The sequence below is a fragment of the Danaus plexippus genome, assembly GCF_018135715.1.
Source record: "Danaus plexippus chromosome 22 unlocalized genomic scaffold, MEX_DaPlex mxdp_33, whole genome shotgun sequence".
Lineage (NCBI taxonomy): Eukaryota > Metazoa > Arthropoda > Insecta > Lepidoptera > Nymphalidae > Danaus > Danaus plexippus.
This window is the reverse complement of record NW_026869856.1, coordinates 630,518-654,316: the sequence shown is the minus strand read 5'-3', so window position 1 is coordinate 654,316 and position 23,799 is coordinate 630,518. Positions and strand designations below refer to the sequence as shown.

The following is a 23,799-nucleotide window of genomic DNA, read 5'->3' as shown; positions in this document are numbered from 1 at the left end:
AAACTTTTACTAGTCCTTGATATGTTAATTTTTTTTTTTAATTTCATTAAAGCCTACTAGCCGTTATGATCTACTGTAAAGTTATTATTATTTACCGCAATAGACAAATAACTTTACATAAATCCGTAAATCAGTCTGCAGAATTAATATTCCTTATGTAGTATGTAAATACAAATATTATTATGAGATTTTAACGCGACCTTATACTGGAATGTTGGCAACAGTTTCTGTCTTGAAAACGTGGCGTTCCTCGGGTGAGGAAGATTAAATGAAAAAAAAAATGAAATATACATATTTTTTTTATTAAAACACACCATATTTTAAATTTTTGAAAAATAGAATATAACTCGAACTATCCTCCTTTTAGTTTATAACATTTATAATATTGAGAAAATATATCATGTAGTAAATTACAATTTGTAAATGTTATATTGATTGTATAAAACCGTAGTTTTCAGACCACTCTATTACTTAACCTCACTTTGTAAACAAGGAAGCATTTAGCGGAAACTTGCTATGACATAATTTTCCAGGTATTTTTCCCGTCTTCTCTAAAATATCCACATTTAGCAGGCATCTGTTTGAAATTTATCAAAAAGCATTACAAAATAAATACCTTTTAGACCTTTTACATTTCAGTATTAACTTACATAATACAAAAAAACTTTGGGGACAAAAAAAACGAATGTTAAAAAGAAACAATTAGATTTTCCAAAAAAAAAAAGGAAATCTGAAAATCATAGTAACTGTTGAAGGATATTGAAGCCATCAAAGCGACCCCACCCCAAGTCCGCACTAAGTAAACAAGTAAGCGATTAGAAGAAAGTCCTATAATCAAGAAAAGCAATTCAGGGTACTTTAGATTTGTTGTTAATAACTTCGCAAGATTTGTTTTGCCATTTTGTGATGAACATTCACGTAATTAATTTATTTAATGCAATATAATTTTTCTATTCATATATACATATATATATATATATATATATATATATAAATATTCCACTCCAAGTTTCCAATTTTATAACTACCCACAATCACTTAACACTTTGAACAGATCAAAAATTTATGGGTTAGTTATTATTAGTTCATAACATTTGAAAATTTTATAGTATTTCGATCAATGATAGTTTAAATTAACTTTAAACCTTTCATCCCGATCGTGGATTATTGATTTTCAATTGTAATAATTAGCGAAGAGCAACATCTCTTATATATTAAACATTAAATCAATGCAAGTTGAAACGTAATATAAATATCATTTGGTATCAAGCCAATATTTGTTATACGCTGAAGCCGAAATAGACACAGATCAGGAGAATAATTATTGCCAAATCGTTGAACTGTGATTAAAATATATACATAGAATACAACAATACTTCAAGCATGCATATTTTATATCTTGGATAGTATTTAACATATATCATATAATTTAGTTTAAAAATGCAAAAGTTTGAGAGGATGTATGTTTGTTGCTTTATTTCATAAAAATACTAAGCGGATTTTGATGGAATTTTATAAAACTTTAGCTTAGCCATAATTTATAATAAGACATAAGATATACTTTATTCCTCTATTCTGTATAGTTCCCGACTATAGACGACTGGCGGTGTGTTAATATAGTATAATATTTTAACACACTTAACACATTTTTCTCTGCAGCTTATTCAAAATTGCTGATAAAAACTAGTCTCATATAAATCCATCCACAAATTCTATACCTCTGGTCTACTGCTATACCATATCTTTTACTTAATGTTTAATGGAACCAAAATATACATATTTCTTTACAATTTTGTAACTATTTCATATATTTATTTGGATTAGAGCCCGCATGCATGCATACGTCATGAATCTAATAAGAGTCGACGTAAACGCATAAATACGTTTAATATTAGCTAGAGGGTGTAATGCGATTTGGCTGAGAATTCCCCACGGCGCCGTTATATATCGACTGAATTTCGTTGAGTTATAGTGGGGATATAACCTTTGCCAAAATATTACTAAAAATGTCTTGGCTACATCCAGTGGGTACGGCGTACATTATATATGACTGGGTTTTAACGGTAAAATACTGATAATGTTTTTAAATGTACTTTCTTAGACCCAGATTAATATGGCCAAGTTGGGATTAAAAAACGCAACTGAGATTTTTTTACTGAACACAGATTTTCATATGCAATTCTTTGTTTAGGTAAACGTCTGGGTTTTTCTGTGGGAGCCAGTAAGGATAATGTTTACAAAATATACGATTATGCAGATTCTAGCGTTGTAAGAAGTTAATCATTAAACTAATTATTAAGAGGAATAACTTCGAAAATAGTTAACGAAAAATATCAGTGCGTAGTTAACTTTGACTCCCACCTACGATTCTTATTTTGCATTATTCATTTGCTACTGTTTATAAAAACAAACCTAGAGCAACGATATGTTTATTTGTGCTTTTAACATTACAGCAATGTTGAGCAAATATCTGAATTAAAATTCCAATAAAAAAACACAGTAGCAAACGATCATTACGCCTTTACTTGATGTAAATAACAAAATATTTAAGATGTAAGGTTTTTTCCTTGCACTGACCGTAACCATAAATTGTAGAATTGTCATCTATGAGAGAATAATTATGCTAACAGATCTTTGTAACATCCGTTAACCCTGTTACTTCTATTACCCGTGTTCCCTTTGTTACCCCTGTCACCAGTTACCCATCTCAGCTCTGTTATTTGTGTTACGCCATAACCCTTGTTACCTGTATTACCTTTAAATTCTTCATCATTTTTAAATGGTTGGATAGTAAAGAGTACAGTAAATAAAAAAAACGGTTTTTATTTTCTACTATACCTTATAGTAATTATAAATTATCAATAAGTAATAACTGTGTGTGTGTTTTAAATGATCTGTTTTGTACGAGTAAACATTAATGATATTGCTACTATATTTCATGTGTTTATTTATTGAGGGGGTAAATTATAACGTTAGTATATTAATCCGCAGACGTCGCGTGCCAACTGCCAAGCCAACCACCAGCTTAGATGTATGTTATGTTTGTAAGACTTATTTTATAACCGATATTTAATATTTGTTGCATTTAATTTATCAGATTGTTACTTCAGCGTTTGACATTACATGAGTGAATATGTCTAAAAATACATATTTTTCTATGTAAACTAAACAAACTGTCAAGATTTAATTCGAAATTTAAATTAAAAAAACTAAAGTTTTCATTTCATTTGATTAGGGCTGATAGAGTAAATGAGATGACGGCTGATGAGCTGAGAAGGAAGAATATGTTTTGTCGACGCCACCTAGTGTCGGAAAATGGTAGAGAAATAAAAGAATACCGACTTATAGAAGTTTTTCCGCCTCTCATATGGACAGATATTTAACTATACTATAATAGATAAAAATATGTATTAATGGGAATCGATGAAATACGGTATAACAGAGCTTTGAACTCAATAAACTATTTTATAACATCATTAAACATTTTACGTCTCTTTTATGATTCAATCCGTTGTAAACGCAGCTACTTAATTTTGGAAATGCCTCATTACCGGTTTTTGTTACGATTTTACGTTTTTTTGGAGTTATGTCTTTTTAAGCCTATGACAGTCACTATGATGTTAAGACTCATTCACAAGTCCGGTTTATTATAGGAGTCCTAGTTTTACGAGAGAACAATTAATGAGGCAATATGTTTGAATACTGTTATGTATCTATGATAATTATGTATAATCATAGGATATAACACTAGTTAACATTTATACGTATTGATAGTAATACAGTTGTATTAATTCATGCTTATGAATGTTAGTATTTTGTTTAGCCTCCGACTGCCTCCAGCGAAAGTGTGTCAACTTAGCAATGAAAACTATCGAATCTTAAATTTCTTCTTAAACAGACGTAAGAATATATAATAATAATAAGCCTTTATTGCTAGAAACAAAACATAATCTAACTTATAGACTAGCACACCAGCTATCATAATTAGTGATCAGCGTGTCCACACATAGGCCTCTTCGGTAAGAATATACTGTATCGCTTTTGCACATAAATGCCACCCAAAACCGCAACATAACATTATGTTGTAATATATTTTTAAGTACATGATATATAGGATTTTTTTTTAATAAAAACTTTGCGATTTATTTGTGAACCCACTAGCTTATAAAGCTGTAAATGTTACTTGGATTTCCGGTTATTAAATAACATCAAGTCAATTTAAACCATCAATTTGATGAACAGAATACACTCGACGCGTCATCGCTTAATTGTAATTGATAAACCATACTGAGAGAGTAACGTTAATAAATTGTTAGAATTCTTGATTGAATTCTATTGTCAAAGACACGGGATCGAAACTTCATTTACTAATTGCTTGAATAAATATTTGTCTTAATTTCTTTATAATAAACGAGAATAATTATATGTTATAAATGGAAAGTTATGTGTTTTGTTGGGATCAGACCGTATAGAAATTTCAGGAATACACGAACCTTACAGTATATTTTAATGTGACTTTTTTATTCACATTTTTTTTGTCAGGACTTGAAAAATATGATCAAATGTAAAAAATACTATACTGAGCTTCCAAGCGGGTGTGTTTTTTTCTAATGTTTATTCCTAAACAAAATTTAAACCCCTTTTTGTTTTAAAAAAATCTTACTTTTCTTACTTAATTCTAAGGCATTCCTTACTGAGGATAAATTATTAAATATAGTTATTTATAAGTAAGTTAAGGATAGAGCACGTTTTAAAAGTTTAAAATGTATGTATATTTGGAGGTCTATGACGCAAAAACTACCTTACGGATATTGATGAAACTGCACGGTTATGTAGTCGAACATAAGGAAAAGACATAGATTACAATTTATCCCGGAATTTCGTTTAGATCCCGCAAGAACACAGCATAACAGTGGTATATAGTATGAAGTCAGGTGACACAGACGATAAATGTCGCTGTCAGTTAGTTACAATATCTATTGGTTTATATCTTATAAATACGTTTCTCTGAGACACATTCCGCAGTTCATGCGGACGAAGTCTAAGGATAGAACGATCATTTTGTAATTTCGTATATATATATTACAATATACAACTGACAATACCAATAGCACTCAAGTTGTAGCTAAAAAAGACATTAAACCTTTCAAAGTAAAAAATATTCATATACAATGTTTCAAATATCAAAGTGAATTTTAAATTTCATTATATAATTCATAACACTATGCAACGAAGTAATTTTTGTTTCACTGGGTTCACACTTCACAGTATGTAAATACTTTTTGCTATCTTAAAACTATGTGAAATATCGTAATAAAGTTGTTTTATCAAATCAAATTTATCAAGTATACATGGTGAAACGCAAGTATAAATGTTACTTAAAATTATTTATACAATTAGTTACATACATTGTTATTCTACATTAAAAATAACTTTTTTCGAACAACGACCTTTTTTCTTATAGTCGGTAATGGCAGTATCCCTCAAGAGGCTTCAACAGTAGTCTCTAAGTATGGCTGGCACCCATCTACCCTGGTAACGCGTCTTGTATTCTGTTATTTCCTGATGAAATCTTTCACCGTGTTCATCACTTACCGAACTCGAGTTATCAGGAAAGAAATTTCAATGGGAGTGTGAGTGAGTGTAAATTATGTATTTTCAATCACATATTGTATTTGTAGGTGGTAGGACTTGGCTGTGATCAAGTAACAACAGTTCGAATATAGGCTGGCTCGACCGGGTAAGTACCGCCACGGAAGATCGGCGTGAAGTAGCCTTTAAAGGCTATGTTTTTTTCCATGAGTGAGAGAGCCGGTCACCCTTTCCCATTTTCCGCCCTTTCCTCTCCCTCTCCCACAATCAAGGTCAACAACGCATCCGCAACATCCCTTATGTTGCAGATGTCCATGGGCGATGGTACCTGACTACCTTCCATCCGGTAGACCGTCTGTTCATTTGCCGCCTTTGATATAAATGAAAATCCCAGTTTGTGATAAGCATCCAGCATACGATTAATCTTTTTATGAAAATCTGGTGATATGTGATTGCCGAGAAAAAAAATTCTGTTGTTTTCTAAGCAATACAAATCACCACGCAGGATGACAGTGATTTTTTGATGGTGCAACGTGTAATCAGTTTTATATGATTTTTTAATTGCAATCGTTAATCATTGAGGCGTGATGTTTAGGTGTCAAAAACTTGGTTGGTATGTAAAGACAAAAGTAAGTTAATAGTTATAAACAGAAAGCCTTTTTTCAAATATTCCTCATGTTTGTGTTCAAACCCAATCGTAAGTGTAACCGCCTGCACTTCCACCACCCATATGTATGTATGTAAATAAACGTATGAGATTTCCAAAATTCCGAATTCCATTTATTTATTTTTTTGGTATAGAGATGTACCGATGTTATTAAAATGGTTTTGTTTTTATTTTGAGAACACTAATGAACTGATTTGGATGGAATTGTAAATTAAAGAATTTGAGCGCTTTAAATTACAACAATAATGTATTAAAGTACTTATATATTTTTAAGTAATTAATGAATTCACAGCTTTACAATATATTTCGTTCATTCAAAATCCTGTACCATTTCTGTTTCATATTCAAGTTACATTTAAAAGTTATATTTTGTGTTTGTCTTCAAACCTCTCTGGTTTCGACGTTGTACTGACGTTTGACATTCAGATTCGCAAAACGATATACGGATATGGTTACAAATAATTCTATAGAGCCTGCGGAATATAAATAGTAGCTTTTTTTTGATTTTATCAAATTTATCAATTTTTTTTTTTGATTTTTGATTTTATCAAGAACTATCTATTCCAAAAGTTGTTGCCCATAAGAAATATGATATGTTTATTTAGACTTATTTTTAATTATTATAATTTTTTTTCTATATGCAATAATATTTTTTTTGTGACGGAATACTCCGAAATAAATGTATTATTATTATACATAAATATTAAATACGGGTATAATAATGACTGATCAAAGTTATCACAAAGCTCCAACTAAAAAAACAAGTACAAATTGCAAATTTCGTAATATTCAAAAATATATGAATCATAAAATTGAGGTAAAGTGTTAAGCAAGGGCTTTATCACGTGAAAAATAACGATAGAAATAATGTAATATATTGCTTAATGTTGAAAAATAATAATTTTCCGTCTTAAAATATATCCATGATACAATTTAAAGATATTATCATTAATTTTTTACTATAAGCATTTAGGGATGATTTGAATTTAAAGAACTTCACTATGGCATGACTTAATTAAATTCTAATATATTTATACAAAAGAAATATATATTACTACTCGATTGTCGTCTACTTATTATTATAAGTCGATCGTCGAGATAAATCTCACCATAATTATATATCAATAACTAATGACGGTTCAATAAGTTTAGTACTGCAAAGTGAGTTGTATTCACTTGTAGTCAAGTGCTACGACTTCGTAGCAACTGTCATATAAGAAACGGTTTCTACCTTCTAAGAAACATCAATAAATAAATATGTATTTACTTAATAAAAGTAGGTACCTCTGGTTACTTTTGCAAAATTTTGCTAAAGGCCAGTGAAAAATATATTAAAATCAGTTAAACTCCTCGATAAGAATGACCGAAACAAAAAGACAAATAAACATTACAATATATTTTGGTATACCAACCTTATAAACACCCGCAATTATTAAGTAAAAAGTGGTTAGTTATAATTTTATAAATAAGGCACTCCACTTTCTTTTTATTACTATAGAAGGTGTCAGATTAAATTGTGTTAGAATTATCGTAAATTGCTCGCAAACCCTCTTAAACATTATAAGTTTGATGGCAAAGGAAGTTTAAATAGGACAAAACTAAAATAATTATTGCTTTTGAAATTGGGTCTGTAATAACAAAAAATATATATATAATTAACAAAAAAACAACGATCTAATCGTCATTTAAAGATTACGGTAATTCGGCGTGTGGCAATTAATCGAGTAATCATAAACCCAAAAATGCCTTTCATTTTGGAAAACTGCTGACACCATTAAACAAACTACCTAGAAACACCGCAAGGAAACTGGCTTACAAAAAAAAATCCGCATCGGATGCGATTGATGCGTTTAACAGCTATAATACGATAGACAAACACACACACATAGAAGAGATATCGAAGTCAGTTTTATAAGTCCCGTCTCTATGCATTCGAGGTCAAGAGTTACATTAATACATAGTAATAGTAAAACCTATTAACGTAATTATGAATGGGGTGTTGTAGATACTATCAACGTTTACCCTCAAAATGATACGCTAATAGGTTGAATCCCTAACACTCGTATTTGATTTATTCGTGTGATATTAAAGGTGCTTTGAAACGACATCAGTTGTATTGAAAATAGACATAAGATGTGACAAAGTCGACTTAATAATATGGCGGTAGATCAAACGATGTGCTAGTGGTATGTTAAAGTTCTGTTTCGCGTAAAGTATAAAAAAATTCAATCAATGTCGGAACAATATCATTGTATGGATGAAATATCATATGACAAGTGAGGTTGCTGACGCCACAGAATGAACACCTGGCCGTGTGAACCAGAAGATTCCTGATACCACACGAGAATGTGACAGCATTTATGTACTTACACCGCGGACTCCATGTAGTCTTAGATATAGGTGATAAGTTTTAGAAATGACATTTTTAATTAAACATATATATATTCCTCCGATGAGTCGTGGTTTTTTCGGTTATTATGGCAAATATATATATTCTTTGATAAGATATATAGTTTATTTTTTAAGTCCCAGGCTGTCCATGTACCCCATCTAAGCTGACTTAATACAGTCTATTGGCATTTTTATCCATATTGATATGATTTTTTAGCATCTTATCAAAAAAAAAACACGACTCATATCGGATGAATATAGCTTTATTTAAATTTGTTTTAGTATAGTAGAAATTAACATCGTCGGAGAGTTTGGATAGATTAGACACAATAAATTCATATTTATATTTTTTGGAACACCGTACATTTTTGCTATATATATGTATATATATAACGTTCTCGTAACACCACAATCCTTGTTGATATAATAACAATGAGTACCTACAATGATAACAATACGTAATTTTCTTATGAATTGTTCGGTCAACCAAATCGACTACTACAACCACAGCACCCGATAGAACCACACAACCTTCAAATATTTATTCAAAACAAAGTTCCATCAAGTTTGTTACTCGTGTCAATCGAAAGTGACTCCGAAGTTTTGATTAAACTTAACGATAGCTTAGAAAAGTTAAGGAAACTACCAAATATTTACTTAGCAACTTAGAGCTCACTTATAGACGCCGTCCGACCCTTGGCACAGTCCGATATAAGTTAAATCTATTATTTATATAGCAAATATTATTAAGACTATACGAGTAGATACATTTCCTTGTTTGTATTGAGAGTACATATAGATTTATAACCCGATTTAGTTCGACTAAAATTAGTATTGAAGCTGTGTTGTGTTAGTTATTAAATCGTAGCCTAACTATACTTGTGGTTATTTTTATTTTTATATTAATAAAAATAAATTAATTTTCTATTATGACTTTATAATATACTCCTTATTACGGCTATCTGCCAGTAATAGTCCGGTCAAAATCGATCCAGTAGGTTCAGACATTCGCAGGAACAAAAAGACAGAGGAAAAATTCTAAAATATGTACTGAAAATACATTCACATGCTTTTAATTAGAGTATTTTAATATTACAAAATGAAAACCAACACGCCAATTTTATTTGTTTGTATTGATAATACACGATTTAGTCAATTAATTAAGTTTATTTTTTTTATTCCTTCAATGGCAAATTATTAAACTCTGGCGTTGTGGCAAAAAAGAAAAGTTGAATGTAAAAAATTTTGAAGCAGATTAAAAATTTAAGTAAAACACAATTTCGATGCATTTAAAAAAAAAGGTTTTTTCGCATATTATATGAAAAAAGCGACTAGTTTAAAGTTACTCTTTATGTAATGGCATAGGAATAAAAATATTTACCTCGGTGACAATAGTCTTATACTTACTTTTGTTTTATAAATTTAACATTTACGTCTTGTTTAAAGGAAATCAATAGTATTAATTATCTAAATATCGTCATGTACCAATACTTACAATGAAGTATTTAAGTTAATTTTCAATGAATATACAGAATATGAGACGAAAGTTGAATTATTGTAACTAAACAAATTATCGATCTGCTCGTTATTTTCATTGAGTACCAATTAGAGAAACAACGAGCAAATGGGGTCGATAGGTCAACTTAATTAATAAATACGACGTTAAGGAGTTATTAAATTTTAATTTTTATTGTTGTTATAAAATTATTATTCGTCTATGTTAAAAACTATAAGGATTTTAATGTACATATTTAATTTATATTATCTTATATATATAAGATATTCGTCCTTATTTATCACACTTAAATAATTATATAACGTCGTGATGGTAGTCAAAACTTTGTACTTACCACAATATTAGGTGCTATAAATAAGAAATTATATGATGTGATGTTTGAACCTATAATTTATGACACGTAAATAAATCAGCGGTGCTATTTCACGAGCAAAATAGTACTATGAGTTTTTATTGTTATAAATATAAATTCAACACGCCTTTTAAATAATGATGCGGAATTCAAAATTAAAATCTCGATTTTCAGTCCATTAGTGTCACCTACCATAAACTGTAATTATTATATTTAAGGCTTTTCAGTGTGTTTTCCAGATTTAATATGATATTTTTTAATTCTATATGTCCGAGAAAATTTCATTAGTTCACCTGATATTACGGTTACTGTAAAATAAACGAAACGTCGAGCAAAATGTACACTAAAATCCATTAATAAAAACGAAAAAAACATTATTTTATTTAAACTAAAATTTCATATAAAATTGAATACCTTTGTAAATCTATATGAATAAGAAACAAAGACTTAAAGTCAACGACATATTTCATATTCCAATGAGTTATTCTTCTAATCCAGGCAACCCTTTATATAAAATTATATTTAATTGCTACCCTCGAGCTATTAAGTGAATTTTCACTGTCAGGACAATTCTTGTTTAATATGAATATTCATAACATTTATGGACACTGTTAGTTTTATTGTTGGGTTTTGTTGAAATTAATTTATGTATTTGATATTAAATTTTGATATGGAGCACATTTTATATGTTCCAAGTGCGTGAAGACTTGACTTGTTAAAAGGGCGTCGGTTTTTATTATTGTGTGCCAAAAAACTTGGGCCACTTTGTGCCAAATTGTCACATAACAACTTTTTTATTCATAATTGTTAACTCCTAAATAAGCTTACATGTGATGAGGTTTTATATACGTTTTTGTGGTATACAAAGTTTCTTGTAGTCTGATTAAATCGCGGCTTCAATAATAAAATGTGCCAAATATTTTTAAAGTCTAAAAAATCTTTATTTATCTGATCATTGTTCGTTAATCTTTAAAAATAAATCTTTTTATTTTGTACCAAAACGAAATACAATATAGAGCAATTATAACTTAAATATTATCTTATAATGCATCATGAGGACGTTTGTTATCGAAATTTCTTAAACACATAAAAAGTTTATAAAAAAAGAAATAATTTATGGATACATATTAAAAATAAAAAATAACAAAACAAAAGTACTTTTACCTTCAACTGAAACTTCAAAATTCACAAACAATTGAAGGCATTGCTTTCAAATATTTTCAGGAGTTTGTAAACGGACGAAATACATCAAAGCGTCAATGAAAGGTGACAGATAACATTGACAAGTTAAAATGATTACTGCAAATGAAACGATAATTACTCGACGAGATTTGCAAAACGGATTACTGCCTAGAATAATTAGTATCGTGATGTTTACGAATATAAAATAATATATACAATATAAATATCAATATTTATACTAAATTAATTCTATTTTCCTCTCTCTCTCTCTTCTATATGAGATAGAGAATATTCCTATAAGATAAAAAGCACTGTCTTAATCAATTTTAAGTTTCAAAACGTTTATTCCATGAAAAAAATAATCTACAGTGATTTGAAATAAAACCAGGAATAAAACGATGAGAACCGTTTTATTCAGATCAGAACAATTAAATTGAGATAGAAATGAAATTCAAATCAATCGCCGTAATCATTTTTATAAGAAATCTAACGCTTTACCAGCCCATGACGTGACTTTCTTAAGGTTTGTCTGAGAAACGATAAAAGATCTCCTTTTTATTCAAAAATGTTCTTTGAGTTAGATAATCGTGTGTATTTTTATTAATAATTATTTTTTATTAAATTTCGGTAAGTTTTTTTTTATGCTACATCGTTTTTTTATAATTTTTCTCATCAACATGTAAGTTACGGTTGTAGGTCAGATAATATGATATCCCTTCACCCCACATCAGTGGATGTCTTATTAAGCCGGGCGCTATAATGAAAAAGGGGTTTTAGCATAATTCCAGTACTCTTCATAACATCTAGGGATTGGATAATGTAAAAATATGTATCGATCAATTTAATTTAAATCAATTTTGTATTGAATATGTAACAAATACACACAAAAACTGTGTTATTGACTAATACTTTGTTGAAATAATAAAGTTTTCACAATTTTTTTTATCTCTTTACGTAAATTGTTGTACGTTGTGAATGTGCGATAACTTATTTTATCGATACTAATCATGTACATCACTAGAGGCTTTTATTAAACAGCCGTCCATTTCGCTAGCATAATGTTATATTTAAATTGACCTTCAGCTTAATGTAGCGTGGAGTCCTTTCGAGCCTTATCTAAAACAATTATCAATTTTTCGGGGACATGGTATTTGAAGAGAAAAATAGATCGAAATTATTAATAAAAGAAAGATTTTCAACAAAAACTGATATAAGTATTATAAGTTTTACTTCGACTGAACAATTCATTTATATGTGCGAGTAGCAAAATATGCATACAACCTCACTAACATCCGCATCTATAATATTAGTACATAGTACTTGTTCAAATCATAAGACTATTAAGTATTATATTAATTTTTTTTTTTTGGTGTTTAGAGCCATTTATATATACTCGTAATTAATAATATTCTTTGTCTCTTATAAATATTTGTTGTTAATAAAACTAAATAAATTTTTAAAGCCTTATCAAACTAAGTACCCCAAAAAATGTTGAACTTTCAGCCCGTGTATAAATAATTTACCAATACTATAACATCACCGTTAAATCCGACTAACGCCGGGTTTAACGCCTTATAGCACCAACGAGATTTCTCTACAGAATTTTATAACACAATCAACGCACAAGCTTTCCTCGTGACTTGATTTATTTCAGCATTTTTTTGAATAGTATGTTTAATTTCAAACACATATTAAGAGCTACTGACTTAATGTTAATGGAATATGTATTATATGAAATAAATACAGCTTTTCGTTATCAAAGCTGTAATGTAATACCTTTTATCTTGTCGTGATTTTCATTATTTTAGTAAAATATAAAATTGAAACGGTTGTTAATTAAAGATAATATCGTATTGCAATCTTTTGTTCTATACTATTAATATAACGAAAGGTATAGATTTATATAATCATGTATATATTTATATATGTATGTATATACTTTACGTCTTTATGTGACTGTACTACTCCTTAGCGGCTGGATTCCTTTGAATTTATTTTTGTATGCACTAAGGTGGCGCCCCAAATGGTTTAGATTCACAAATCAGCCCGGCAGATGGAGCCTTATTCGGTGTCTGGATTATTTAATTTAAAAAGACTGCAACGTAGATTGCTATATGTATTTTTAACACACTTAATACAACTCTTTCTGAGCGTAACTCTAATGTTCACGCGGACGGAGTCGCAGTAGAAAACTAGCATATGTTATCAAACATACAGACACACATATGATACATCTGCGTAGCCTTTGACCGAAGCGAGTAACCTACATTTTTAACACGTAGATCGATGTAATTCTTTTATCTTAATGAAACCGAATATTTGGCTTCGAAATATTTAATGCTTTATAATTATTTATTTCTATACAGCTGTCAATTACATATGAACCTTGATTAACATTTACGACTATAGACCTTATATAATAATCGATAAGATACATATTAGTTATGACAGAGATAAATTAATAAAATGTTAGATAAAATTTATTAAATTCGCATCTTATTAGTTCATAATAGGGTTGGAATTCGTATGTAAATTTTTAATAAAAGACGAAGAAAGTTTCGTGTTATCACGAAATCGTTTCATAAGCTAAGAGCGATCCAGTTAATTTTAAACTCTATTGTATATGGTGAGAAAGTTTAAATTACATAAACGTATATAACAACACGGCGGTCACAGAACAAACTGGGCCTATCTTGTTATTTACAAAGTGTATCTTAGTTTTACACAAACTTGCTAACGAATTATTAATATATATAAAATAGTCACATAGTGTGTTAGTGGTAAGTAAGTAGGCATTAACACACATACACATAAACATATTCGCAAACATACACATTCATAATGAAATATCTGGTTACATGTATACCATATTTTACCGACTTAGAGAGAGAGGGTTCTGTTATTTATTGTATATTTTAAGTTCAGTGACTTATATACCGTTTTATGTTTAAGATTCTTTTTTATAGAAAATATAACTCTGGCAACATTATTTGTATGTCTGAAACCATTTTGATAAAATTTTTAGGGTTCTCTACCCAAATGGTTTCAGATTGTATCTCAAAAACTCATACCCTGTCAGATTGTATCTCATGAATCGTGATAGAAAAATGAAATATTCACAGATGTAATATTTTTCTAACCTCTATTACTAAGAAAACACAATCAAATTAATATTTAAGGGACTCAAGGGAAGTTTTTATTTATAATCTATAGTTATAATATATATATATGTGTGTGTTTGTGTGTTTATTACTTTTGTTAATCTCACACATATCGTTTAAACTTGTTTATAATTTGTAAACAACGTCTGAATAATTAAATATTCGTCACGACACGAACGAAATTATTTCATGTACAAATTCATCAAAAGTTCCGTACTAATTGTTTTTAATACGCTTAACATAATTCAATTACTTTGAGTTTAAATTAACTTCACAATACAACGGGTTGGTTTGATTTATGTTTATATAATGGCGAATATGTACCACAGAATATAACGAGAAAGAAATTAGGTACTATTTAATATTTTTAATTTAAATAAAAAAAAATTAACCTCACATGATTCATTATGAGATGTGGACGTACTTTTAAAATCTTCCACAGAAAGTTTCAACACGATAAAAAAAGTAATATTTTGTAAATATTTCTAAGTAGATTAATAAATGCTTTAATACGGCTGTATTATGTTGTTGATCAGATAAAGTAGCTAAAATATTTGAAAAATAAAAACTTTTTTTCGAATAAACATCAAAAACAAAACCTGGTTAAATAAATCGAACGCAATTTATTTTAATAATATAGAACAAGTAAAACGTATACTTTAAATCGTACACAGAATATATTAAAAAATTAAAATGTCAAAATCAGTTTAATATAAAAAAATAACGGGACATTTGCGTATAAGTTTCTTGGACGCTCTCTTAGAATCTGTACGTGATCATTGTACTAAGAGGAATCGTGAGATTTTAATACGATGGTATTTAACATTACATCAAGATATTTAAAATTTACTAACACGTTACATTAGTTAAGATAGTTTTTCGTACACGATGAAGAAATATTATTAAGTTTAAATTTAAAAAAAAAACTTTTTATTTAAATTAATTTAAGTGTATGGTATATGAAATTAATATTAGAATTTAAGTTCAATTAAAAATGTTTTGTGTTTCAAAATGTCAAGACGACAACTGATAACACTGCTGCTTGATTTTTATGTGGGCATGAACGTGTGAACATACGAGTAATTGTCACGAAAAAATACTGAAGCAATATATTTTAAAAAATATATTATAAAGGTTTGTCCATTGTGTGTTCACACACAGGCCTCTACATTCGGTTTGTTAACCACAAATCCTCGCTCGTGAAGACAGGTACATACCGAGGTTAATCTGCAAGGCTATTGAAATTAAAAACCATCCCAATTTCAACAGAGAAGATGGCTGGAATCTATCCAACACCTGGAACCCCTCCTTAAAAATATAAAATCCCATCCGTGACCACACCGCAGGACCTCGTGACACCGTAAGCGCTTTCTGCCTGCATCCAGAGCGGGACGCTAGAAAATGAAGAAGTCGTTGGCGGTAGATGATAAATAACAAGACCAACTGACAGACATTCACATCTCGTCTGACCGTGATTCCGGTTGTTGCTAAGTAACCGAAACGTCAGGAGCATGTAGTTATTAAAATAATAAAATACGCGTAGTAATCCGAATAATATTAGTGTAATTTAAATGAATACTCGCGAAGTCTTGGATATCATTAAAATATATTATTTTTACTATACTACGAACGAAATAATTTATTTTACTAAGTGGATTGAGGCAAATAATAAAAAATATATATAATAAATATCATAAGTTTCTTTCAAAATAAAATCTACAGATTTAGAACTTAAAAAAAATATTAAATTTTGTGCGAAATTAACTGAACGTATTTAGATCTTTGCCACTTATATTTTTAACCTTAATTTGTTATCTGTCATCATCACGTTATTCTACTTGGTTAAAACAAATTGTGCTTTGACGTTTCAAATTGAATTTGCCATGTATGTAATATACTCTATATTTTTTTAAACGCGGAAGGTTTTACGGATGTATGTGTGTTTGTTAATACAAGATTCGAATAAGGCATACATTATAATTTCAAGCAAAATTCTGTATTACCACAAAATTAAGGCATAACAATTTTATTGTGTATGAAGTCACGTGACACATACTATAGATGTCGCCTGCATTTGATTGCATCATCACAGCTATTGTTTTAAGCTCCATACATTTCTCTGTATTTTTTAATTTTAAAGTCCATGCCAAGGAAGTAGCGGGCAGAAACTAGTATAAAGATTATTCTTTCCAATAATACCGCATTCAAGTAACATACGTACTCACACATACAAAGATACTTTATTTTTAAAATTTTATTTTTAATTTTTCAAACCCGCATAAGACTCGTATAAAAACTTTTTAATATAATTACACCACACATTTAATAATATAATATAATATAATATTTTTCACATCTCCCTATAATTTTATTCACGATAACATCTGATTTCACGGTCTTAATGAGTAATTCGTTAAATATAAAATAAAAATTTATTGAAATTTACTATAGAGGTCAGAAGAAATGGAGAATCTGCGCTATATAATGACCCGATGGAATATTTTGCATGAACTTTACAGATTATATCGTGAGCTTACTCATTCAGAAATCTACGTATATATATATATATATATATATATATATATATATATATATATATATCTGTCTAAGTCTAAATCCGAAAAATCCGTATTTCGTTTACGATTTACATAATTCTAGGAACTCTTTATATATCTTTGCATCTCAAAAGTCTTATAATGGAGCAAATATTTGCTTACCATAAGTTCGAATAAGCACACTAGATACGGAGCGTTAACAGTTTTTGACTAACAAACGTTCGACCTTTATATTATCAAATAATGTTACTGAACGAGAAAATAAAAACATTTTGAATGCAGTGCAACGCGAACTTATAGTAAACATCGAGATAAGATTTTAAAAGGAGACATGTACCTATGAGGATTCCAAAAATTTATAACTTTGGGAAGTATAGACCTGGTGGAATACAAGAACAAGAATAGGTAATCATTTTTGTGATTTTATATGACTTATATATATTTATTTCTCCGTTTTAATTTTTTCTTTTATATATAATTATTATTATAGCCCCAACTACGGCTGGTTTCTGCGTGAAATCTCGACCAAAGCCTTCCAGATAATCACATTAAGAAAAAAAGCACTAAAAAAAGTGTATATGCGAACTCTATTTTTTTATTACTTACGGGAAATCTGTGCAAACAAAAATGAAATAAACCTTACAAAATAAATACCAAACCACTGGTTTAGGCTAGGTTTAAAGATATTTATTCTCAAAAAGACATACATATCACTTAATTGAGAACATAATTGTTAATAAAAAATACACAAGACATATTCACAATCACAATTGTACTCACACAGGTATTTCCGCAAAAATATAACGAGATATTTTTTTTTAAATAAGTTAATCGAATCAATATTTGTTATAATTAGATCTAAGATTTTCGCGAGTTTTATTCATTTAAATGAAACTAATATTTTTCGGATAAACTACGCGGATTTTTATTATTTAAAAAAATACATAATTCCGACGTTTCATCATCTCGTCTGCCCGTGATCACGGGTGCTGAAAAGTAACCGAACGTCGGGATTATGTAGTTTTTTAAATAATAAAAATCCGCATAGTTTATCCGAAAAATATTAGTTTCATTTAAATATTTGTTATTTTTGAGGGTAACTTGTTATAAAGACACGCTCCGTCGTATGTCAGCGCTGATCGACCGAGCTTGGTACGAGTCTTAGGAAGAACTATAAGACTCTGTCTTAGCCTATCAATATTTTATAAACAATTTTCCTCACCTAAGCCATAACGAGACAGTTAATATATTCAAGAACCCTCAGACATAAAATTTTAACATCATTTTTAAGTCATTTAACATAAATTAAAATTTAAATTATTATTTTTGTTTTATATACTGAAAATACAAAAACAGGAACAGGAATCGAATCTGCTACTTCTACGATGTTACATTAAAGGACTTTTCTAACTAAGCTATAACGCCCTAAATCGAGTCAGTAATTTGAGTTTTCCATATACCTGTTTTAAACGTCGTTTAAGCTCAGTAATTAAGTGTTTCATAGATAGATAGATTTTAAATAAGAAACATCAGTCCAAAAATTAAGTTAAACACATATGCAATGCATAGTTATTGGTTTAAATCAAAAACATATGCATGCATAACTATTAAATACATAGGATTTTCATGTGTTGTACCATTTAAAAGCTTTCACCTCGTCTCCTCTTGCCTTGAATCTTATTTGGCAAGGTAATCCGAGCGTCGGGTTAAAAAGGTGAATCAAACACTGATATTTGGTTCGAACAGTATTTTGGGTTATAAGTCTGATTATAACTGTTCGTTTTAACCGAATGGTGCACAGTTCGCATTGCACTAAGTTTAGAGAACGAGGAACGAACATGGACTAAGGATATTACTTATTAATTGCGACTGGAGCTTTCAGTATTTTCTTAAGAAGATATAAATAAAGTCATTAAACTTTTATATTATTTCAATACGAACTGCTACGTACAGTTAAAGGATCGATAGTTGAACCCGATTGATTAATTATTTTCAAGTTCAATATTCGAATATAAATGTCATTATGTTTGACATTTAGTGACACACACATTGAATCTACAAATGTTCTACCAACATATGTAGTTTCTAATTGTGACTTCAGTGGGGGCTGTTAATTTTTAATTCATTCAACAGTCAATCCCGGATCGTAGCTCCTCAATTCTACATGACACTGGCAGAATATTCTGTGCTTGTCTTTGCACGGATGAATGCCATATTATAAAAAAAAAATCTTCAAATTTGGACGTTAGATATGTGTACATCAACTTTATGTCATGGTGGTGGCAAAATATATATATTTAAACATGACTTCTCCATACTTAGACTGAAGAGACTATAGAATTACACGTTCAAGAGTTGACGCAGTACCTTAAAAATGCATTAGCAGTTTACGCCTCGCGTCTTTATGTTGCGATAATTTGTATCGGTCACTACACCAAAATGATGAGATGGTTTCTATATTATAATGTATCAATAACCCTTCGTAATAAGGGAACAAAGCGATTATATTTTTAAATCAGTGTTACGACATAATCCACAGAACTGGTTCGAATCCTGCTAGCGTCAATGACTTTTTTATCATATATTTCCAATTTGAATCTAATTCCAGAAACACTACATTGCTCACATTTATTACATATTAAAAAATATATATTTGCTATAGTTTTTCCGGTGACTTTTCTTATATTATTACCTTCAGTCACCGCGTCTTATGTTTTTGATATCCATGACATTAATTTCAGTACTATTTTGTTAGTTTTAATACTATTTCAGTTCCAACGCCTTTTCCTAATATTATACAAATAGGAAACCTCTGTCAGAAACTTTGACAAGTGTTTGTCAAAGTTTTTGATGGTTTTGGAGTCGGTAGTAATATCTCGTCGAAGTTATGTTGAAACAGTATATATAGACAAACATACATACATACATATTCAGTCAAAATCATATCATAATATGCCATGAAATTTGATTCACGAAATCTTTGTATCGTCGAATTACACCTTTATGCCAATGGTTAGGCAGTTAAGGAGAGAGAATTAATACGAGTTAAACGGTTCACTTAAAATTTATAGTTTAAACTTATTAAATTAACAATATATCTATTGATAGTTTATTGATGAAACTAATTGATTTGCAATAAAATTACTGTTTAAAATTTTGCCATTGCTATTGAATGCTCTAAAAACAGTATTTAATCTAACCCATATACATATATTCAAAGTAACGAAATAATCTGAATAAATAATAATAACTATTATTATGATAAAAACCAATGAAAGCAAATTTTAAACGAGCCATTTCTATTTATACATCGTAATTATAATAAAATATGACCCAATTAATAAGCGAGGTGTGAATGAGTTTGTCCGAATCGATCTTAGGACAGATCAAAATAGACTACGCTAACCACGGGTTACCGTCTAAAAAGTAAAAACTAAACACTGATAGTTTAGAGTTTTTCATTGATAAAACATTACATACAGTAAAAACATAGTTATGTATTATATAAAACTTATAGTATTTAGTTTAATGTCGGATACTCATGATATTTGTGTTGGGTTCAACCTGATCATATAAATATATATGCAGTCTACTTTATTTGACGAAATTCAGTCATTGTTTTTAGAGATTCCATTATACCACGAGATTTTACTGATTATATGTATTGTGTTATATAAAACGAACATTCCATTGAAATAAGTTGGTCGGAATATATAAATAAAAATTTAATTAATAAAAAACAAATAAAATAATACAGAACATTATATCCTAAAAATTTTAAAATATATACGGTGTTTGTTTTTTTAATTAAAATCCACAACTAACTAAATATGTGACGGACCGAAGCAAAGCTTAAAATGTACGGAAAATATTATTTAAAAGCGGTACGAATTTATTATTAAGGCTTTTATATAACAAAGTAGTTTTGGAGTTTTAAACTCTGGACTTTTAAACGTAATAATTAATAACTATAATATATATAAGGTTTATCAAACACAATCATGTTAAAGAAATAAAGCCGTAAATTATTTTAATACAAACAATCAAACCAATGTAAATGAGTTTAAAATATTTAGACATGAATATAATATTCGTATATAAAGTGGAAGATGTATCTAACGTTGTTTATCCTGAGATATATGTCGAGATAAGTCCGTGGAAACCCACACGGATTTTGATTTAACTTCTAGGTGATAACTTGTAACCTTTGATAAATTATCAGGTTTATTTAGTGTATTATTATTGATAATATTTTGATTATAATAATATATTTAATTATATGTCTAAATTATAATCTGCCTTATTGCAATAAGACGTATATTTTAAGAGTATTTTTGCGGTAGTATTTCAACGGACAGTCCGATAGTTTTCTCGATATATTCTTCGTGCGGAATACATGATATGGAAGTCTATATCTCGTTCTAAGGTTAAAATATCTTTTTATACCAACACTCCTTCACTTATATGAAAATATTAGATAGTAATCTACCAATTCATCATATACACTGAAATGACATATGAGAATTCTTATAACGACCTATGGCTATCTGTTACTTTTTATCACAAAAACTACTGTGTATCTTTTAAAGTAGGGAATAGTTATTTTTATCATTTACGAATCGTCTTAAAATATTGAACACCAAAGTTACCGAATAAATCTCGTATAAAAAAATCAGAAAAATGTTTAAGAGCGAATCCGAATAAAAGGCCTAGTTTGCAACGTATAGAGGTTCCGTAGCTACACAAACAATATGTTTCATACAATACGAACCTTCGTTACTGACAACTTCAACTCATCTGACAGAACTGTCAACATGTACAGAGAGAAGGGATACTACTAATATATACATATATATATACTATTATTTTTATTACATACATAGTATATTATATGAACGAAAACTTTATTTTCAATCAAACAAAAGCCGTATTCTAATTATACGTATTCAATAAAATTTTGTATAGAATCGGTAAATTAAATTAAACCGATAACCATTTTAATTAATCACAACACTGGTATGATTTTTTAATAAACTCATTCATAACTACGATAATGAAATACAATTATATTGAATTTTACTCCGTTATTAAAAAATATCTTTAGATTCGGAAAAATCATTTTTTTATATAAAAAATAAATAACGGAGTTAAGACTTTATTAAAAAAACCACTTTCCTCAAAGTGTTTGTAATATAAAAGTGAATAATTTCTTAATATAATTCCAGTACTTTTAAATAGACAAAAGTTTATTTTTTCCAAAATAAATAATTAATTTAAAATAGGGATTTAAGTTTGAATTAAAAATATAATATAATTATCGGCGGAATTATAATTTTAATCAAACATATACATAAAAAAAAAATTGTATCATAAAATAAAAAAAATTCTAAAAGATTCAAGATAGATTAATTTGAAATAATGCCGCATATATATAATTAAAAATGTATCTTTACTTTTAAACGTTCACTTATTTAAACAATACCTACATTAAAACATAAAGTAATTAAAAACATATTTCGATAATAGAATGAGAACCGTCAAGCCTCACAGGACATTTTTATTGCTTTAATTTGGGTACATGTTAAATTGTTGGAATTCGAAGTCAAGACAATTCCTAACGTCACAACAAATTAGAAGCTGTAAATAGGACGGCGAATGCAATTAAGTAAGGCTCAGTGCTAAAGTAATCAATTACCTTACTCTTATAGCATACGGCCAAATTAAATTTAACTAAGCCTGTCTAAGAAAACTATTCGTATTTCTATTAACACAGGATTACACCGTCAAAATAAAATCACGACTATCAAAAATATATTTAAATTATAAATTAATATAAGTTTTTAATTAATTAATAAAATATATTACCTTTAAATCCAATATAACTTTATTAATATCCGGTATAAACACAATATGTAACACAGCACTTCACAAAATAAACACCAAAGTAAACGATCGCGGAACGTTGGCAGCGCCGCGTTACGTTGGCAGCACTGACACGTCTATTCGGTCCGACTACACTCAGCCGTTTGCCGTTTGCGCATGATACCTTCACGCTACAAAATGACATATGTCGCAATGCGTTATCTCTACTTATATAAAATTCAAAATTGTTTTTTTCGCCTCTATTAATTGAATAAATTTTCATTTTTAATTTAATTTTCGTTTTTGCGATAAATGAAGTGCCTACGTCATGTTTTTTTTTTTGTTTTGACAAACACACACACGTTTGATTCATTAGGATTTACTTTTATTTATGATTGTGCTAATAGGTAGAAAATATATTTAAAAAAAATACTTTAATATAAATATAAAATGAAATAAATTTACTAAAAAATGACTTTCATGAAATTTGTAATAATATAGATTGGAAGTTTTGACTTATC

At 28.9% G+C, this 23,799-nt stretch overlaps 1 protein-coding gene across 6 annotated transcripts in view; it reads right to left on the bottom strand.

Moving 5' to 3' along the window:
* LOC116773705 (protein madd-4) overlaps positions 1-23,435 on the bottom strand; it is a 197,792-nt gene extending 174,357 nt beyond the window's left edge. For all 6 annotated transcript variants that reach the window (XM_061528818.1, XM_061528822.1, XM_061528821.1 and 3 more), the window contains exon 1: positions 23,282-23,435. The gene's annotated coding sequence lies outside the window, so the exon portion shown is untranslated. The remainder of the gene's footprint in view (positions 1-23,281) is intronic.
* Between the last annotated feature and the right edge of the window lie 364 nt (positions 23,436-23,799).